The sequence below is a fragment of the Tupaia chinensis genome, unplaced genomic scaffold (assembly GCF_000334495.1).
Source record: "Tupaia chinensis unplaced genomic scaffold, TupChi_1.0 Scaffold000232_3, whole genome shotgun sequence".
NCBI classification, from domain to species: Eukaryota; Metazoa; Chordata; class Mammalia; order Scandentia; family Tupaiidae; genus Tupaia; species Tupaia belangeri.
This window is the reverse complement of record NW_006159709.1, coordinates 726,798-740,421: the sequence shown is the minus strand read 5'-3', so window position 1 is coordinate 740,421 and position 13,624 is coordinate 726,798.

The window sequence follows — 13,624 nt, the reverse complement described above, 5'->3', positions numbered from 1 at the left end:
GTAACCACCTCCAAAGGTTTGAAATCCTTTTCCCTCTGACACTTCCTTCTTCAAGGACTCACCGAATGAGCTTCAAAATGAACCTGTTCACTTTTTCCAGCAGAAAGTTAATTGTAACCACTCTTGGCTACTAGCAGAACATAGCTATCAAGTTTCTTAGCCAGTTTAAAAGGCTCTGAGGGTAGAGAGAAGACACTTAGAAGACCTGACACATAGAAGAAGACTCACCTTGGTTCACCATGATCCCTATGACTACCTAATAACTGTTCAGATCTTGGTTGCACTAATTGGAGCCTGTGCTGAATCACTGCCATTCATGTGGTACCCATCTGGTGTCTGAAATTAGATTTTGTTCTCTCTTTATTCATAACGGTGATGAGGGGTGGATGTGGGATTGCACAATAACAAAACTTCACAAAGATTATTTTGCTAATATATGAATTTCTTAGTGAAAATGGAAAATGGCAGTTTCTTTCTTAAGGCTTTAGCTACCTTTTATGACCCAATAGCTTATTAGCTCATTTTTTTCAAAAGAGCCATGGTATTTGGGAAATTGGAGTTTTATCATTAAAAAAATCTCTTTAATTCATTGAAGAAGTAATCTAAGCTAAAGCATGCAAGTTGAAAATCATTAAAACTGAATTCAATGTCTAAAACCTAAGTAACCAAAGTAAAGAAACTTGGTGTTAAAAGAGTCTTTAAGATTCCAACTCATCTAAAACTTTGTCACTGTGAAGATGATGTCCCACCATACCCTACCAAAAGTATTATTATTGATCATTCTATTCTTAAATATTATCAAGGAAATAGACCCATAGTTCCAACAAGAATTAGGATCAGGCTAGTTAGCAAAGACAGAGAATTGAGTTCCTTAAAAGTAATTTATACACTTGGTTTGTGCCAAGAAAAGAGAACAAAGGAGTTTTAAACCAGCTTCAGATACTTAGTAAATGGAGGCAGGAGGGACAGAGACCAAATCATTCCAATAGCATTCAACTGAAAAGCACCACATGAGCCAAAGTACTTTTCGCTCCCAAAACTCTGGAATCAACAATAATCCTATCATTATAATTTTAAAATTTACTGACAATTTGCTGTGTGCCAGGAAATATTCTAATTATTTAGAACATATTAACTAACACAATTTCCACAAAATTCTGTGAAACAGTTATCATTTCATAGAATTAAAATATTTGATTCACAGATGAAAAAACAGAGGCAGGAAAGGTTAAATAACCAGCATGAGATGACGTCTAGGAAGTTTTCACCCAGGGTATAAGCCTCCTCCTACACTCAGTGACCGCTTTGTTTTCAGGCCAATTTGTTTGTGTTTTTAAAACTAATTTAACAAAATGAGTTTTGCTTTTAGAACTCACTGAAGAGGAAAGAAACAGTTTTGTTATATAGCTAAACGTTGAATGAATTGAATACTTCCCCCCAAAGAATTCATTCTAATTCCTAAGAGAACTAAAGTTTGTTTGTGTTTTTTTTTTTTTCTTATTTCTCCCTCATCAGTGAGAACAATGAATCTAGAGCTAGAAAATTGGTGATAGGAAATAAGAAAAGCCACTGTTTTCTTATCTGAACTGTGGTAAAGAAATGTCAACATTATTATAGATGAAACTCAATATAAGTATACCAAGCTTCCAATGTAAGTTAGAAATTTTAGTCAACTTATTTCACTGTCTTTTCTCCCAAACTCATTTTGAAGAAAAAAAAAAATACAATAGGAAAATCATGAAAGAGTGCCATGAATTGAGTGAACATTTACAAGATAGTCTCCAGAATCTAGTCTGTCTATGAACCTACCCATTCTAAAGAGCTTGATAGTAAAAAAATCTATTGACATAATTTATCATAAAGATATTGGGTCACGGGACCAGCAGTTAGTGTAATGACTATGTCGCTGGACTCCCACGTAGTCGACCACGGTTAGAGTCCTGGACCCGGTGGCTTAAAACTCATGCCAGGCACGTGTGCGTGTGTGCCCAAGATCCCGAGAGGAGAATGGAGAAGAGGGGATTGCGGCATGGCCATCCCCCCGGGGGTGATTTCTCGCTTTCTGTCTCTCTGTCTCTCTCTGTCTGGCGAGCGCACGTGCCATATAGCAAAAACCTCTCAAAAAAAAAAAAAAAAAAAAAGAGATATTGGGTCATCAGAAAAGTCATGACTCAGTTTCACATAGAAAGACACATCACGACTTTTCCAACAACCCACTAGATCAAGGAAGGAGAGAAATACATAATCCTCTCTAGTAATATCTAAAGAGCATGTTAACAAAAGAAAATCCAAAACTCTGCCCTGATATTTGAGATTTGATAAAAATAGTACTATAGGACACACTTTTCTTAAATGGATGAGGCCTTCTTAGAGATGGAAAATTGGGCATATTCTCACAAAAGTCAGGAATAGCAAGCGCATTCACTATCATCATTCTTAGTCAATAGTCCCTTTGAAGTGCTAGCTATTAATTTTTTCTTTGTAAGAGAGATTTTTAGTATAGGGCATGTGTACTTCTAAAGATACAGAAAGCAAGAAATCAGCCCCTAGGAGGGATGGCCATGCTATACAATAGCTTCTCCTCCATTCTCTTGCAGGGATCTTGGGCATGTACACACATGCGCCTGGTGTGAGTTTTAAGCCACCGTGTGCCACTTACTAATTTAATAAAAGTCATAAATGTTGGAAACAAAGGGTAAGCCTAGCATTATATGAGAATCATAGAACTCCCTACTTGAAAGACCGCCAGAAATGAAGATACATTTTTTTTTTTTTTTTTAGTTAAACAGGGTGGTTGATTAAAATGCAATGTTTTCAGAAACCAGCTCCATGGCCCAGTAGTTAAAGCAGCTGAATGCCACTTGGGCAACCATGGTTTGAATCCTGGCTCCAGCAGCTTGAAAAATACACCAGGCACATGTGTGGCATGTCTAAAATCCTAATGGGATAAAGAAATGCAGGAGACAGGATTATGCCCCATTGTGCAGTGCTTTCTTCCTTTCATTCTCTCCCCCACTCTCACTGTCTCTCTTGAGAGCATATGCACCCTCTGACAATTGGGGGAAAAAAAAATAAGGTGTTTTCCTACACCAACAAAAAAATACAATAAACACATCCACAAACTAGTGGGTTGTCTGGAAAGTCATGACACAGTTTTGAATAGAAAAATAAGTCGTGACTTTCTCGACGACCTAATAGACACAAAGATTTTTTTATATTTTTTTTTAATTTGTTTGTTTAGGAAGGTATGGGGCTGTATTTAAAAGTGAACTACAAAACCTTATTGAAGTATAGTTATTTGCCAGGGAACATTTCAGTGACAGACTACATATGCAGCAGTGGCCCTGTAAGATTATAACAGGCTCTACTATCCATCTACCATACAGTTTACTACACAAGTAGATTTTACATAATCACACTATAGTGTTTTCAGAAGGACAAAATCACCTAACAACGCATTTCTCAGAATGTATCCCATCATTAAGTGATGAATGACTGCATAGAAAAGGAGACATTAAAAAAGAGAGAGAGAGAGAGAGAGAGCATGTTTCTGTAAAGCATATGCACTTCCAATCTGGATTATTTCTGTATTTATTTATATTTAAGCTTTCATTAAAGGCATGTTCATACACATACAACGGTAGAGAAATAGGACATGAGCACCATGCCCCCATGATCCTGCTGTAATATAAACATTTTATGCCCTTACTTAATCTGTCTCCCCCACAAAGAAGTTCCCCATCGCATCTATGTTTGCATATTTTAACATGTTGTTTATACATGTCAGATATACTGAGATGTTTATGTCATAAAAATGCCCCAAAGACAATAAGAATGAAAGAATAATTACTGTAATAATGAAAGTAATCAATTCTGGCACCAGAGTAGATTAGGATCCAGTAGAACTGAACAGCAAAAACAACAAAAACTACAGAAATACAATTACATATGTAAGAACCTGATATTAGACAAAAGTAGTCTTTTATATCAGTGTACCAAGCACAGGTTAATCAATCATTGCAAAAGGACAACTTGGTAATCATACGGGCAAAAAAAAAAAAAAAAAGAATTGTATATTTATCATGCCAGAATAAATTCCAGATGAATTCAAGACTTAAATGTGAAAAATGAAGCCATAGAAGCCCTTGATTTTTTTTCTAGGCTTTGTTTTCTGATTTTAAGGATTTTTTGTCTTGTCTTGAGCTGCTGATAGGTTCATGTACCTACTATTTGAACAGAATCCCAACCTGCTTCCTGGCTGTAAGTTTTAAGCATATTTCCTTAGCATTTCTTTGATTTATTACAGTTAAATATGCTTTTCTTGAAATTGAAAAATATAGTAAAAAAATACATAATTAATGATCATAGTAAACTATATAGCATCAGCTGAGTGCTACCTTATAGTATATTCATTCTACTCAGAGTTTCACGCCTAAAGTCAGACAAGTATTCATAGATATGTGTATATCAACAGAGCTTGCTATTGAAAGTAGTTAGATTATTTAAGAAATTTTGTGAATCAGTAAAATGTAGGGGGGAAAAATAAGGAATAGGAAACAACTGTGGACACCTGAGATAGTGTGGGAAGAGCATGGGAAACGGTAGAGGGTGAGAAATGGGAGGGGGAATATATATACATGAAACTAGAAATGGAAAATTATTGACGATAACATGTATGATTAAGCTACTATCAGGGGCTTCTGGATGGGAGATTACATTTTATATGCTGTGACAATGCTCAGTGAATAAATGTAATTAATTAATTAAAAAAATAAGAAATAAAAAGAGATAAAAAGAAGTACTTGAAAAAAATGTGAATATTTTATTTTGCTAAATAGAGAGAGAGGAAATTCTTTTGAAGCATTAGATATGCCAGATACTTTTCTGAGTACATAAACTAAGAATAAAATGACTTAGTTAATCTTAAGATAAAAGTTTCTATTTATCAAAAAAAAATTTAAACATACAATACTAATTGGGAAAACATATATTTTACAGATTAAAAATATATAAAATATAGAACTCTTAAAAATAAGAGGCACATGGGGCTAGCAGGGACATGGTGGTAAGGGAGCTGGACCCCCACATGGCCGACTACAGTTCAAGTCCTAGACCTGGTGGCTTACTTTTTCATTCCCCCCATCACCACCTCTCTGTCTCTTTCTGGTAAGCACACATGCTCTATAGTAAAAATAATTAATTAATTAATAATTATTTTAAAAGAAAATAAAAGAGGCACAGCAGTAGTGCAATGCTTTGCTATGCTGAAGTCATATGGCAAGGCTCTGGGTTCATGTCCCAGAGTCTCTGTACACACCAAGCAGGTATGTGCATGCTAGTGATCTTAGCTTTTGAGACTAGAATGGATTGTGGCATGAGGACCTGTTGGGATGCTTGTCTCTTTCTCTCTGCCTGAGTGTTACTCAAGAAAAAAGAAAAAAAACTTAATTAGTAAGAAAACTAAATATGTCCCAGTAGAAAGAGAGATAAAGGCCATAAACAGGCAAATTTACAAAAAGGGATAAATTAAAACTTATAAAATTAGTGTGTGTAAAAATGAACCTTACTAGTAAGGAAATAAAAATACAATAAGGAAATGTCCCATTTTATCTATTGGTAGCACATTAGGGAAAAAGATGATATCCAACATGATCACACATCTACTGCCAGTGGAGATATAATCAGTACAATATTTCTAGACAGGTACTTGACAAATGTATCCAAAGCCTGGTAAACATGCATACCCTTTAAATCAGCATTAAAAAAAAAAAAAACTGACACACAGATGGAACTACAAAGATTATGATCTAAGCATTGTTCATAATGGGAAAAAATGTGAACATATTGAATACCTAACAATAGATTATCTAAATTAGTATTACTATAAATATGCACTGGAGGGGCTAGACTGTGTCATGGTGGTAAAATGGGATGCTCTGCGAGGCAATCCTATATGGAAAGGCTCCTGGTTCAAGTCCACTGACCTCCCTGAGAACACCAATACACATGTGGATCTAGGACTGGCAAAAATCTGGAAGCAGAGAACCAGCAGTTAGCGTAATGGCTATGTCACTGGACTCCCATGTAGTCGACCGCGGTTTGTGTCCCAGACCCGGTGGCTTAGAACTCACGCCAGGCGCGTGTGCGTGCGTGCCCAAGATCCCGAGGGGAGAATGGAGGAGAAGGCATTGCAGCGTGACCATCACCTCTCAGGGGTGATTTCTTGCTTTCTGTCTCTATGTTTCTCTCTGTTTGTCTGGCGAGCGCACGCACCCTATAGCGAAAACCTCTCCAAAAAAAACAAAAGAAAAACTGGAAGCAAATCAGTGTCAAGACTCTGTTGGAAGTATTGTCTTTCTCTCTCTCTTTATCACTCATGGAAAAAATAAATAAAATAAATAACCCTTAGTAATGGATGGGCCAGCAGGTGGCGTAGTGGTTAAGGCACTAGCCTTCCACATGGCTGATAGCAGTTAGAGTCCCGAACCTGGTGACTTGAAACTCTTACTGGGCATGTGTGCGTATGTGCCCAAGGTCCTAGGAGGAGAGTAGAGAAGAAGGGACTGTGGCATGGCCATCCCCACGGGGTAGGGGTGATTTCTCACTTTCTGTCTCTCAATTGCTGTTTCTCTCTCCCTCCCTCCCTCCCTTCTTACCTTTTTCCCTCCCTCTCTCTCTTTCTTACTCACTCTTTTTCTCCAGTGAGCATATGTGCCCTATAGCAAAAATCTCTTTGAAAACATGTAATGGAGTATCATGAAGCTATTACAGATGATGATGATAGTGCAGGTATACATAGCATTCACGATACATGGCTGAGTGAAAAACACAGGTTATAAAACTGCATTTAGAGCATTGTCCCCTTTCTGTACTGTGCCTATAAAAGAACGGAATATAATTGAGAAAGATATATGCCAAAATTTAAGAATATTTAGTTCTAGAGTTACAGGTGGTTTTTCTCCTTTGTTTCTATACCTAGTGCGATCTAAATTTTCTACAGGAATATGCGCTAGTTGTGCCATAAAAAGGTTTTATGTACAAAATAAGTATGTATAATTATAGATTTAAATATAGTTTGCAGCTAAAGGCCCAAAATTGGAAAAGGAAAAGTATGATCATGAAATCCCTTAGACTGGGTTGATGATTCAAATATGAAAGTTAATGCAGGCCATCCACAGCTTGACAGAAGATAGGGTAATTCAAATGATCATTCATAATTCCTGGCTGCTATAAAACATGAGGTAGACTTTGAAACTCAAATTGTTCAATTTGTCCATTATTATTCCTGAATTGAGCATTAGTTTACATCTTTCAGATGCAAAGTTTCATTGACTGAATTAACTGTACACAGAAGAACTTGCTAACACCATTTTTAGTACATTTAAAGAAGAGAGCAACCACATTATTCAAGGAAAGCCTTTCCCAAAGGCTGTAAAGACTAATCTGATGTCCTGTCACCTTTTAGCAATTGAAGGTGAAACAGGTTGACAGGGAAGCACACACGTCAGAATGCCTGGACTGAAATGCCCACTCTTCCATATTATGAGATGGGTGGCTCTAGACATAGTCTTAAATTTTAGTGCAGCTCAGTTTCCTCACATAAAAGGTTGGGATGACAGTAGTCAGTAGTGTCAGCCTGATAGGTTTTAAAAATTGATAGTGTTTAGCCTGCCAAGTGGGATGGTGATGCAGGCAGCTGGATCCCACATGGCTGACTGAGCAGTGCAAGCCCCGAACCTAGCGTCCTGAAAAACACACCAGACACTGGGACCAGCAGTTAGCATAATGGCTATGTTGCTGGACTCCCACATGGTCTACTGTGGTTTGGGTCCCAGACCCAGTGGCTTGAACTCACGCCGGGTGCGTGTGCATGCGTGCCCAAGATCCCGAGAGGAGAATGGAGGAGAAGGGATTGAGGTGTAGCCATCCCCTCTGGGGGGGTGATTCCTCACTTTCTGTCTTTCTGTCACTCTCTGTCTGGCGAGCGCACGTGACTTATAGCAAAAACCTCAAAAAAAAAAAAAACAACACACCAGACATGTATGTGTGCATGCATATGTGTGTGTGCATGATGCCCAAAATTGCAAGAGGAGAATGAAAGAGAAGACAGTGGGGCCATCTCCCGTGAGGTGTAATTTCTCACTTTCCCACTCTCTCTCTCTTTTTCTCTCTGGCAAATGCACATGCTCTGTAGTTTAAAAAATTAAAAATGGAGCCAGACACGGTGGCTAAGGTGCTGAGACTCCTGCATGGTTGACTACAGTTCAAGTCCTGGACCCGGTAGCTTGAAATTATGCAACATGTATCTGTGGACATGCCCAAAATCCTGAGAGGAAATGGAGGAGAAGAGATTGCAGTATGGTCATCCCCCTGGGGCGGGGGGTGATTTCTCACTTTGCCTCTCACTGTCTCTGTCTCTCACCATTGACCACACATGCCATATGGCTAAAAACCTTAAAAAAAAAAAAAAAGAATTGATAGTGTTAAGGTGTATTAAGGGGGCCAGGCAGTGGAGCAGCAGTAAAACATGACATTCTGCAAGGTAATCCCACATGGAAACATTCCTGGTTCAAGTCCAGAGACCTCCTTGAGCACACTGTACGTGTATACCCGTGATCCGAATATTGAGGGTAGATCCTTGCATCTGGTTCTCTCTCTATCCCTCATTCATGGGAGAATCCGCTTAAAAAATGGATAAAGGAACTGGGATTTTTCTTGATATCAATAAATGTTAGCTGTCTTTATTTTTATTATTTGTTGGACTTTTTGTAGTCACATTGAGTTCTGTTTCAACTTCTTTATCTTATTACCTCCACGTTCTTGTCTCCCAGGTTTCTGTTACAGCTCAATCAGATCATAGTTCTGAGCCCTCGCTCCAAGACTGGTCCCCTGCTGGCTACCAGGCCTTCTTCAGGCTAAGGGCACACACGCTATCCTCCTTCCCCAACCTGGAGCGGCACAGACCACCCACTTTCAGGCTCTGACTTGCCCTGCTCTGGCAGCATGTGGGGTGCCACCTGTGAATCTTTCAAGGATCTTTCACAATGACAGCTTGCTTGGCTGTGCCACCCCTCTCTCAGTACACTGTGCTCTGTTTTCAAACTGGCGAAACATCCTTTTGTCTCCACCAGTGACACCTGCCCTTCCCTTTGAAGGAGATTTTGTTTTCAGATTCCGGCACAACAAAATTCAAAAATGCACCCAGCCTGACCCACCCATTATCCATTGAACCAAAGTTGGCATTGAGAGGGATGCTAAAAAAAAGCTTCTAGAGGTAGAGCATTCGGATTTCCTCCAATCTCCAGAGTACCCTAAAACCTTCCGGGAAAGGTACTACAAAGTGGGAACCATCAGTGAACTTCATCCTAAAACAAGGACAAGCTGTACAATATTTAATCCATGCAACTAAGTGAGTTATCTCCAAATGTGGTATGATTCTGCACAAAGAAATCATTTCTCAGTGTTTCTTAAGACAATGCTGATTTCTGACGCTTTCTTCTTTTTGTCAAAACCCATTTACTAGCACTGGGGCAGACTCATCTCACCAATAAAGGATTTACAGTGTGAACCCTTATTTGAAATCACCTGGAAATCATTCCCAGCCTCGGCCGCCTTTAATCTTTTGTTAATAAATGCTTAATACACTGCCTCAGAAGCTCAAATCCTTCCAGATTACTTTTAATGCTACAGGCATCTCCCTGGAGAACTAGTTAAGTATTTTGAGTAGTTCAGGGATAGGCAGAAAAAAAAAACCATTCTGAGACTGCAAAGAACAGAATTCCCAACCTCCCCTAGTGCTCTAGAAATGAAACAATAAATATTTTGGCCTTGCCATACACCCAAAGTCCTCCGGGCTTTGTTCTGAAACTTCTGAATATTCATTTGCAATTTTCATTTTGCTTCCTGAAGATGAATACTTTGTACCTACACTATGCTTTTCACTCAAAGTTCTCTAAAGTATTTTATACAAGCATTTCACAATGAGGAAACTGGTATTCAAATTTCAGAGATAATGATACAGAAGCAAAATTTCTCAGTGACCTTCTGAAAGACCTGCACACAAAATGCAGGGAGCTGATATTAGATTGAAAAGACAGAACACTGGATAAGCCACAATTTATTCACTGTACTGAAATGATGCCTGGGGGGTGATTTCTCACTTTCTGTCTCTCTGTCTCTCTCTGTCTGTCTGGCGAGCACACACGCCCTATAGCAAAAACCTCTCCAAAAAAAATCTTGTCCGGAGAACGAGGCTAACGCTAGAAACAATTATGAAACACAACAGTCTATAATCTGGGCTTAATAAATTCTGTGGTATACCTAATAAGTTCAAATACAATTAAGAAAGGAAAAACGAGAGAGGTGTTGTAGACTAAGGACATCAAAAAACAAAGTGTGTAATTTTCAGGTGGACCTTCACAAGTGGGTAAGTGTACAGACAGGCAAAAAAGAGAGGGAATGGTATTCATGCCTGAAAGGAACAGCATGGCTGGCAATAGACATGAAGTCACTGAAGCAGGACAGAGACTAGAACACAGCTATTGAGGGAAATGACCTAGGGTCATTAAGTGGAAATGAGATTATAAGGGGCTGTGAGTGTCCTGTCAGTTTTAAGAGCTTTGACTCGATCCTGTAGGAAGCCAGTGCAGATACTTACCAGGACAATATTTAGCCAACAAAGGACAAAGTGAGAGGCAGTCTCTGCTGAGGTGATATGGCAGCAGGGCATCACTACTTGAGGCTGGGACCATGTGGGAGGCCCAGGTTCAGATCCCAGCTCATCCTGAACAAACCAGGCACACAAGCACATGTCCATAATCCCAGCTCACTGAGAGGCAGGGGAGAGGGTCACAATGTGGCCATACCCTAGCAAAAATCAGTCTCTCTCTCTTTCTCTCCTCCCACCCCATCATTAACAAAAGTAGACAGACGAGATCATCTAATTCTTCAGTTTGTTATTTTCTTACAGAATCTTTATCTCATAGCATAACTTAGAAAGATCATGATCTTCTCTCATTATTTGTAAAATTTTGGATAATTACAAAGACATTTAGAATTTCAGTTCAAATTAGAATAATAATGTACTTTTACATTGTTTTTATAAGAATTAAATTAGATGAAGTATTAGAAGTGATTGATGTATGGGAAGTACTCTATAACAGTCTCTTGCCAACAGTTTACATATTCTACAAATATTCAGTTATGAGCTGTAAATAAGGTGCCGAGGTTTATACAAAGCTATTACATGGAGTGTCCAATTTCTTCTCATGGAAGAATTAACTTTTGTATGTTATCAATCCATGGCCTGGTTTTATTCAAGTGCGACCAACACATACCTAGGACTCTAGACAGAGGACTCTTACTCATTGTAAATGATTTCATAAACAAATGAGTGTACAGGGACCAGGAGTTAGCGTAATGGCTATGTCGCTGGACTCCCATGTAGTCGATAGTGATTCAAGTCTCAGACCCAGTAGCTTAAACTCATGCCGGGCGCGTCTGCATGCATGCCCAAGATCCCAAGAGGAGAATGGAGGAGAAGGGATTGTGCCATGGCCATCCCCCCCCGGGGGGTGATTTCTTGCTTTCTATCTCTCTGTCTCTCTCTGTCTATCTGGCGAGCGCATGCGCCCTATAGCAAAAACCACTCCAAAAAAAGAGAAAAAGCAAGTAAATAAATAAATGAGTATACTGAATTTTGACCCTAAATTTAAATAGGGGCAAGAGTTTATAGCTCTTCAACTATTGGCCATATAGTTTAGATTAAGAAATAGACGTATGAGGCTTCTAGCTATTTATTTGTCTTTCAGCCTATAGTTATTTACTACTTACTAAGTGCCAAGCCCTCTTCTAGGCATTAGGAATATAACAGTGAGCAAGATACAAAATCTCTATACTCTCTATACTTGTTTATGTTAAATGTTAGAGGAGAAAGACAGATACTAAATTAATAAGTATAAGTAAAATAAATCCAGTATTTATGAGTAAAAATGTATCTTGTGAGATGGTATCATCGTAGCCCCTCCTTATCTCAGTTTCATGTTCTGTGGTTTTAGATATCTGTCCTCAATGTAATTTGAAAATTTTAAATAGGAAATTCCAGAAAGAAAGAGAAAAGTTAAATTGTGCACTGTTCTGAGCAGCTTGATGAAATCTCAGGCTGTCCCTCCTGTAATGCTGAATCATCCCTTTGTCCATCTCTCCCTGTGCTACCTGCCTTTCAGTACTCAGTAGTAATCTCAGCTGTTAGGCTGATCACAAGAAGAAGAGAGGGGTGTACAGTGCTATAAAATAATTTTAGTGAGAGATCGTGACATCACAATCACATAACCATTACTGCAGTACATTACTATAATTGTTACATTTTATTAGTATTCATTGGTAATCTCTTACTGGACCTAATTTATAAGTTAAACTTTACCATACAGCTATACTCATATGAAAAGGAAAAAGCAGTATATAGGGAGTTCAGTACTAGTGGGGATTTAAGGTGTCCACTGAGGGTCTTGGAACGTATCTCCTGTAGATAAGAGAAGAAAATTACCTGCAAAGAAAAAATTATGTTACTTGTGGCAAATGCAATTTTAGATACAACAGCCGGGGAGAGACTGTTTGAAAAGATAACATTTGAGTAAAAGTCTGCAGGAGGTGTAGAAGGGTCTGGAAGTGCCCAGGTGTATCTGAAGCTCAGAGCAAGAGAGCAGGAGAGAGAGGATCCATCAGGAGTAGGGTAGATTGAACAGTGTAGGTGGGATCTTGTAAGGCATAACTGCGGCAAGTCACAGCCCCTTAGAGCAAAAGAGAAGATCGCAGCAGTGGCTGGCTCTCAGAGGGCACAGATGTCAAGAAAAAGCACTATGAAAGTGACACTAAGCTCTAGCCTGGCAACAACCAAGTATGCTCCCTTCTGCATCCAGATGCAGAATTCCCTCTCCCATTGTTTTTTTTACATGCAGCAACAAGGAGAGGTATAATAAAGCAGACATAGTCATAGCATTAAACATCATTAATGCACCAAAGTGCAGTCCACAGACTGATAATGGCACCAGCCCATCCTAGACCTGATGCTATCCAGCATGCAGGAATTGCCAACAAGGGCAAAAGGTGCCAACAAAGGCAAAAGGTGCCAGGAAGGACAGGTGGTATGTGCACGAAACCCACTTATTTGGGAATGGGCAGCCAGCAATGAGCATGAGAAGGTGATGGGAAAAAAATAATACCTCTAACCTTATACATTAAAACAACTGAATTTCTAAACTCCTCACCTTTCCATGCACTGATTTTAAGCCAGGCTGTCTGGACTCCTATTTCCATTGACTACTTGGAAAAGAAATTTACTGGAAGCCTTCAAGTAGAGTCAGATAACCCTGCCAGAGAGCCCTTAAAAAGCCACCTTCTTCCAAAGAAAATATATTTCACGGTATTAGAGACTCGATTGCCTGGATTGCTTCATGTTGAGCACTACTACTAGAGCCCTTATACTTTAAGTAACTAATCAGGAAATGATATGGATCTAATGGTATATAGCTTCTCATTTTACAGAAATAAGCACATTTTCATACTGTAGAAACATTAAAAAACATTGCTATGTCATTGTTTTCTCGCTGGGTAACCAGGAGGTTTG